Below are 7,575 nucleotides of genomic sequence, written 5' to 3'. Positions count from 1 at the left end.
CTCAAGCTCTAGGGCCAGCGTCCTGCAACTACTAAAGCCCGCTTGCCTAGAACCTGTGCTTGGAAACAAGAAAAGCCATCGCAATGAGAAGCCCGTGTACCACAAGGAAGAGTAGCCCCTGCATATCACAACTAGAGAAAGCCTTGATGAAGCAACCAAGACCCAGCGCAACCAGAAAAAATTTTATTTAAAAAATAAAAAGGGCAATGAAAACTACTTTAAAACCTGTACACACATTTGCCAACGTTTTCCTATAGGACCAGAGGTTTTGTTTTGTTTTTAATTTGGGTTTATGGAGAAGGGAATGGCTACAACACTCCAGTATTCTTGCCTGGAGAATCCCATGGGCAAAGGAGCCTGGTGGGCTACAGTCCATGGGGTCGCAAAGAATCAGACGCGACTGAGCGACTAACACTTTTTTACTTTAGTTTGGGTCTAAGGACCTATATTTTCCAGTTTGTTCCTTAAATGGGGAGCAAACACTCTTATACAGCAATCTGAGGTAGATGGAGGCCAGGGAAGATGCTCTACCCCCTACAGTGTACAGGACGGCCTCCAGACACAAACGCCAACGATGCTGAGGCTGAGAAACACGGATCCACTTTCCTAGTCCCCCTCGCTCAAAACATCCATTCCCCCTGTTCGATCCCTGCTATCTCCATGGCAAAGGGCACTTAACAACGGGCATTTAATAAAGAACTGCTGGATGAATAAATGAATGCCCAGGGATGCCAGGGGGAGGCGGGGGTGCTCCTGAGACCCTTTAGTGGCCTAGCTCTCAAGAAAATAGGCCTGAAATGGGAAGTCTTGTGTTTCCCATCAAACTGGGAGCAAAAAATAATAGTAAATAAACAAAAACGAGTGAATGAATCCAGCGAAGTCTCTGAGCACTTACTAGGAAGCAGGGGCCCAGGCACGGTCATTTATTACTGATTATTTCACCAACAGAGCTTCGCCAACACCAGGCGGGAAGCTCAGAATCGCCCAGCCAACCGCGCCCGGTCCCCTACGCCTGCCGGCGACGCACGTGCCCACCGATTCCTCGCAGGTCCCGGCGCGTGACGTCACCACGCAAGGGGCGGGGCGAGTGAGTGCTGTTACCATGGCGACGGCGACCGCGACCGGCTCAGCAACTTCCGCCAGAAACGATCGAGTCCCCCACCACCGACCCCAAGGCCAGCGAACGGGCCCGGCTACCGTGGCTGGACCTGGAAGGCAGGGCCGGGGAAAAAACACGGGAAGGCTGGGCCGGGGGCGCTTCTCACCGCCATCGGCGCCCCGGCTGCTCGGCGGGGCTCCGGGGCGAGGCCGCCTGCTCCCAGCCCGGTCCGCAGCGCGCAACTACAACTCCCAGAAGTCTCTGCGGCCACCTCCCTTGTCTCCCTCCCGCCGCCTCCTGCCCGCGTCCCCAGGAAAAGAACAGTTTGAGAAACCGTTTACAAGCGCTTTCTCTCCACGAAATCCTTCCTGAAGCCATTTCCCCCCGGTCTCCTTAGGAACACGTGCACCTCCTGGCTCTCCGCCCCTCAGGGACTACAATACCCAGAAGCCCCCGGGCCTCTGTCTGCCCGGCCCTCGGTCGGAAAACCGTGGAGACGGCGCGACGCCGGAAGCCAGAAGAATGAGGCGGGGCCTGGCTGGGAGGAGGGTCCTGATTGGCGGGGCGGCCACGCCTGGCGTTGAAAGAAGAGTCAGGGTTGCGCGTGCGCACTGCGTTGAACGCGCGCGCCTTGTCTGTGGCGTCCCAGGGTCCCCCGGTCTCTGCGACTCGGCCGTGTCGCAGGTCGAGCTGCGGCGCTCCGGGCCGCTTTCCTGGGGCCGGATGTGCGGGCTGTGAAGAAACGACCCTGGAGGTGAGTGCGACCCCCGGGTCCCCCGTTGGGGTTGCCCACTGGGATTCCCCGTCTCCGTGGTAACGGCCCCGCCTCGCCCTCAGGTGACGTCACAGCCCCCCTTGGGACGAGAAGGAGCAAATTTGACGTGGGTACGGGTTTTGAGCCTCCTGCACTCGTCCGGGACGCCCGCCTTTCATTCTCTCTGTGCCTCGGTTTCCCCTCTTGCGAAATGATCTTTGGAGCCCCTTCTCTGCCCCTCACGAGCCCCGGGACCCCGGGGAAGTTGCTCACGCGCTGTGCCTCAGTTCCCGCATCTGTAAAAGGGGGATGAGGCTAAAGCTTGACTCCTACGTAAGGCTGTTGTGAGGATTAAGGAGCCTTAAGACGGTGGCCCGCACACAACGACCGCTCGAGTGTTGGCGTCTCTGATTGTCACCATGATCAGTGTTATTTTAGGGATTGGGACAAGTCCCTCCCCTGCTCTGGGGTCTCAGTGTGCTGACCTGCAAATTGGGCGCACTGGGTCTTGTGAGTGCTGTTCTACCGGAAGGATGCTGCAGGGTTTGGTGGTAAGACGCAGGAATTCCAGAAATCTGTTGTGGTGGCCACTGCTGCGTGACCCCGGGCAGTCTAGTCCAGGATGAGCTCTGAGCGTCCTTGAGTGGGAAATGGTGGGGATGGACTTTTAATTCCAGCTTCTGGTCCGGGCACTGCCCCGGCTTCGCTTGGTGACCTTCGCAAGCTGTCTGGTCTGCGGTTTGCCCCCAGTATCTGTGTGGTAACCAGGGGGTGCCCTAGTTGAATCTGGAGGTCGCATTCGCTGCTACAGTTGCAGTCATACAACCAGTGTCCCCTGAAGAGCCTGTGACCCTCACTTTGTGCTGCCAAGCAGCTCTTTCCTGTAAGTCACATGTATGCCATCACACTTAAGCAGTGTTTGTTTTTCCAGCTGTGCAGCAAAATTGGGTCAACTCATACTCCCCTCCCTGATTCTCTGAAGCAGGTTGGTGCTCTTCATGACCTTTGCAGGCATAAGGCATCGTTAACATTGAATCGTGCTCAGGACGTTATTTTTCTCTTTTTAATATTTATATATGTATTTGGCTGTGCTGGGTCTGAGTTGCGCCAGGCGGGATCTTTGGTTGCAGCACGTGGAATCTAGTTCCCTGACCAGGGATCAAACCGGGCTTCCTGCATTGGGAGCTCGGAGAATTAGCCACGGGACCGCCAGGGAAGCTCCAAGAGGTTATCTTCCCAGTTTTCTTTCAGGCTTTCTCTTTAGTGAGGGAGTGAATGTGTCTGTAACAGCTCTAAGGCTTACCAGTCTCTTCTATATGAGGTTACATCTCTTACCACTGTTTGCCCTTTGAACTATCTTTAAGGCAAGTGCTTGTCCGGAAGTCTACTCCTCGTTCCCTCTTGTGTCCTTGTGCAAGACTAGTAAGAAAACTGACACAAGAAAGATGAAGAGGAAGAAAAGACCCAAAGTTTAATTCGTGTGCACCGAGATCTCATAGAAATGGGAACGAAGAAGTGGCCAAAAAAGGCAGCTTATATACTTTTTAGACAAAAAAAGAAAAACAAAAAACAGTACATTTGAGAGGAACTGACATGACAAAGATACGTGGGCTTTGCACGCTTAATCCCTAAGGAATTTAAGCAAAGTTTGGCCTTGGGTGGGCTTCCCAGGTGGTGCTAGTGGTACAGAATCTGCCTGCCAATGCAGAAGACACAAGAGATGCAGGTTCGATCCCTGGGTCAGAAAGATGCCCTGGAGAAGGAAATGGCGATCTCTTCCAGTGTTCTTGCCTGGGGAAATCCATGGACAGAGGACCTGGTGGGCCACAGTCCATAGGGTGGTGTCAAATGGGACATGACTAAGCACCTGAGCAGACACACCCATTGACCTTGGGTAGTAAATTAATCAAGAAGTCACAGGGTTGTTTATATGGGCTTCTCCCCCCATGTTCCTTCACTCTGGTAATAAGGATGCCCTTGTACCTTCCGGTACGTGGAGGGAAACTTTCATGCAGGAGATTTATTTCCTGTGTTCAAGACAGAGAGGAGGGTCAGTGTGTACCTGTTGCATTAGCTATTTCTTAAGTAACTTTAATTCAAAATAATTGATGGGCCATTGATGCATATTTTGGGGCTCCCTGCTCTGACCCCCCCCAAACATGATACTGTCTTTCCATTTGGAGCAGTACAGTGAAGTTTCTGTTTAAAAATAAACTGTATGTCCAGTGGTTCTCAATCTCTTGGTAGTATGGACATCAGAGCCACTTAGGAGCTATATATATATATATATATATATGTACACATATATATTGGAGGAGGGCATGGCAACCCACCCCAGTATTCTTGCCTGGAGAATCCCGTGAACAGAGGAGCCTGGCGGGCTACAATCCACGGGGTCACAAAGAGTGGAACACGAGGGCAGTGACTTCGCACATATGGGCGCACACATATATGTGTGTATGTTTATATGTGCATGCACGCTCACTTGCTCAGTTGTGTCTGACTCTTTGTGACTCCATGGACTGTAGCCCGCCAGGCTCCTTTGTCCATGGAATTTTCTAGGCAAGGATACTGGAGCGGGTTACCATTTCCTCCTCCAGGAGATCTTCTCCACGCAGGGACTGAACCCACAACTCCTACATCTCCAGCATTGGCAGGCAGATTCTTTACCACTGAGCCACTGGGAAGCCCCATAATATATAACTACACACAGATACACACACACACACACACACACACTCTCACACTGTCTAGCCCCGACCCTGGAGACTGGTTCGAATTGTCTCAGCTGTAATATAGGTGCACTCTTTTCTAAAACTTCTCAGAAGATTCTAATGTGTATTAGGGACATTTAACTGGCTAGTTATAGATCTGCTGTGCTCTGAAAATTCATTATTTCTTTCATCCCTAAGTCCTAAAGGGGTCTTTGCTTTCTGTCTTTGGCTTCATTCAGCCACTAACCCCTTCACCTCCATAGTCTTGAGTTAACCCTTCACCGAGGCTGCTTCCCTGGTGGCTCAGACGGTAGAGAATCTGCCTGCCAACGCAGGAGACCTGGGATTGATCCCTGGCTGGGGAAGTTCCCCTGGAGAAGGGATAGTACCCACTCTAGTATTCTTGGGCTTCCCTGGTGGCTCAGATGATAAAGAATCCACCTGGAATGCGGGAGACCTGGGTTCAGTCCCTGGGTTGGGAAGATCTCCTGGAGAAGGAAATGGCAACCCACTCCAGTCTTCTTGCCTGGAGAATCCCATGGACAGAGGAGCCTGGCGGGCTGCAGTCCATGGGGTCACAAAGAGTTGGACACGACTGAGCAACTAATGCTTCACCGAGACTAACAGCCCAGGGAAAACTTCATTGACTTCCAGCCTAGGAAAGGCCCCTTTGTCTGGCTGCCTGCATTCCCTGTTGCTGGGAAGGTTTGTTTGTTCCTCCCCCTCCAACCCAAATTCCTGTCTTGAAGCCGTAATCGCTGACATGACTGCTTGGAGGGGGGGCCTTTGGGAGGTGACTGGGTTTAGATGAAGCCGCGGGGGTGGAGTCCCCTCATAAGGGGGTCAGGGGACCAGAGCTGGCTGTCTGCAACCCCTGGTCGGTCTGGAGGCAGGTATTCCGGTCCATTTTATAGACAGAGAGTGAGGCACAGGGGCCCAGTTGGGAGGCGGAGCTGGGATAAACTGGTTGGCTCTCAGCCAGGGCCCTGCTAAGCTGGGGAGGGGGTTTCTGTGTGTGTGTGAGGGGCGGTGGGTGGTGCCTCTCACTCAAGAACAAATCTTTTCTTTTTGTTTTCCAGTTTGGAAATCCCCTGGGTAACAGGTGCATCTCCAGGCTCTCAGCTGGAGTGACTTAGATGGAGAGGGGATGTTCCTGGGGAGTAAGTCCATGAAGACACGATGGAGGTCACTGGGCGCCGTGAGCCCCAGAGGCCCAGGACCTGCTCTGGGGACAGCTGAGCCACGTGGAGGATGGCAGCCCCTGAAGTCATGGCCTCGGGGAGGAAGGCCCGCTGCCCGTTCACCCGCCGCGAGAGCCGCGACCGGAGAAGCACGGCCGGCTGGGTGTGCAGTGTTCGGGAAGAGCATTACTCACAGCAAGTAAGGAGGACATCAGGGATTTCCCCAAAGCAGTGTCTCTCCTGAAGGGCAAAATTAGGGAACATGGAAGCTGAGGGTACACAGCATATTCGTGAAGGGGCTTGAGGAGAATTTAGCCCAGACTTGGGGCCAAGGTTATAGCTGACTGAAGTCAGGGAAGGTCAGACAGGATCAGCATCACCAGGCTTGTCTTCTGGACCAGGGATCCAGGAAGCATCATTAACATGAACAGGGATAGATCCTTCACACCAGTTCATGGGTCTGATCAGTGGGGGATTTGGTATGGAAGCCCAATAGGTATAATTTTGTAGGGCAAAGACGACAGGAATACTCACTGCGGTAGTGACCAGTGCAGACACAGCCAGCGTCAGATTTCCTGGGGTCACCAGTTGCTTCTGCTGGGTTTTACTCTTATGAGCTGGAATCCACACAGGTTCTAGACCTTCTCCTGGGGAGACACGAGCAAACCTTCTTCCTCGTGTAATTAACTTCCCTGGTGACCAAGCTGGTGTTAGTGGAGCTTGTCACCAAATCACAGGCTTAGTTGTATTTGTGGATGTCACCTGAAAATGTCGCTCAGCTGCAGTTTCCATAGTTTGTGCCAAAATATTCAAAAAATTGAGAGTCAGTTCAGTTCAGTTCACTCAGTCGTGTCTGACTGTTCACGACCCCATGGACTGCAGCACGCCAGGCCTCCCTGTCCATCACCAACTCCCGGAGTTTACTCAAACTCATGTCCATTGAGTCGGTAATGCCATCCAACCATCTCATCCTCTGTTGTCCTCTTCCTGCTGTCCTCAATCCTTCCCAGCATCAGGGTCTTTTCAAGTGAGTCAGCTCTTGGCATCAGGTGGCCAAAGTATTGGAGTTTCAGCTTCAGCATCAGTCCTTCCAAAGAATATTCAGGACTGATTTCATTTAGGATGGATTGGTTGGACCTCCTTGCAGTCCAAGGGACTCTCAAGAGTCTTCTCCAACACCACAGTTCAAAAGCATCAATTCCGCGACACTTGGCTTTCTTTATAGTCCAACACTCACATCCATACATGACTACTGGAAAAACCATAGCCTTGACTATACGGACCTTTGTTGGCCAAATAATGTCTCTGCTTTTTAATATGCTGTCTAGGTTGGTCATAGCTTTTCTTCCAAGGAGTAAGCGTCTTTTAATTTCATGGCTCTAATCACCATCTGCACTGATTTTGGAGCCCCCCAAAATAAAGTCTGACACTGTTTCCACTGTTTCCCCATCTATTTGCCATGAAGTGATGGGACCAGATGCCATGATCTTAGTTTTCTGAACGTTGAGCTTTAAGCCAACTTTTTCACTCTCCTCTTTCACTTTCATCAAGAGGCTCTTAAGTTCTTCTTCACTTTCTGCCATAAGGGTGGTGTCATCTGCATATCTGAGGTTATTGATATTTCTCCCCGCAATCTTGATTCCAGCTTGTCCTTCCTCCAGCCCAGCGTTTCTCATGATGTACTCTGCATATAAGTTAAATAAGCAGGGTGACAATATACAGCCTTGACGTACTCCTTTTCCTATTTGGAACCAGTCTGTTGTTCCATGTGCAGTTCTAACTGTTGCTTCCTGACCTGCATACAGATTTCTCAAGAGGCAGGTCAGA

At 51.8% G+C, this 7,575-nt stretch overlaps 2 protein-coding genes and 1 long non-coding RNA gene across 10 annotated transcripts in view; 1 reads left to right on the top strand and 2 right to left on the bottom strand.

The window, feature by feature from the left end:
- Positions 1–7,575, bottom strand: part of LOC145514421 (uncharacterized) — a 259,999-nt gene that overhangs the window by 102,398 nt on the left and 150,026 nt on the right.
- LOC145514473 (uncharacterized) lies at positions 892–1,731 on the bottom strand. Its single transcript, XR_014060168.1, has 2 exons — positions 1,441–1,731; positions 892–1,208 (listed from the first exon to the last, which is right to left on the bottom strand). It is a non-coding gene; the product is annotated as an uncharacterized LOC145514473 (long non-coding RNA).
- Positions 1,710–7,575, top strand: part of ZNF667 (zinc finger protein 667) — a 57,249-nt gene continuing 51,383 nt past the window's right edge. For 4 of the 8 annotated variants that reach the window (XR_014060144.1, XM_081512229.1, XM_081512223.1 and 1 more), the window contains exons 1-2: positions 1,710–1,853; positions 5,647–5,947. The gene's annotated coding sequence lies outside the window, so the exon portion shown is untranslated. Of the gene's footprint in view, positions 1,854–1,935; positions 1,985–5,057; positions 5,273–5,646; positions 5,948–7,575 lie in introns of those variants that run through there. The other 4 variants (XM_081512224.1, XM_081512225.1, XM_081512227.1 and 1 more) reach the window with 4 other exon arrangements.

The sequence above is a fragment of the Giraffa tippelskirchi genome, chromosome 7 (genome assembly GCF_054371585.1).
Source record: "Giraffa tippelskirchi isolate mGirTip1 chromosome 7, T2T-mGirTip1v1.2.pri, whole genome shotgun sequence".
Classification (NCBI taxonomy): Eukaryota; Metazoa; Chordata; class Mammalia; order Artiodactyla; family Giraffidae; genus Giraffa; species Giraffa tippelskirchi.
This window is presented reverse-complemented; position numbering and strand designations above follow the sequence as displayed.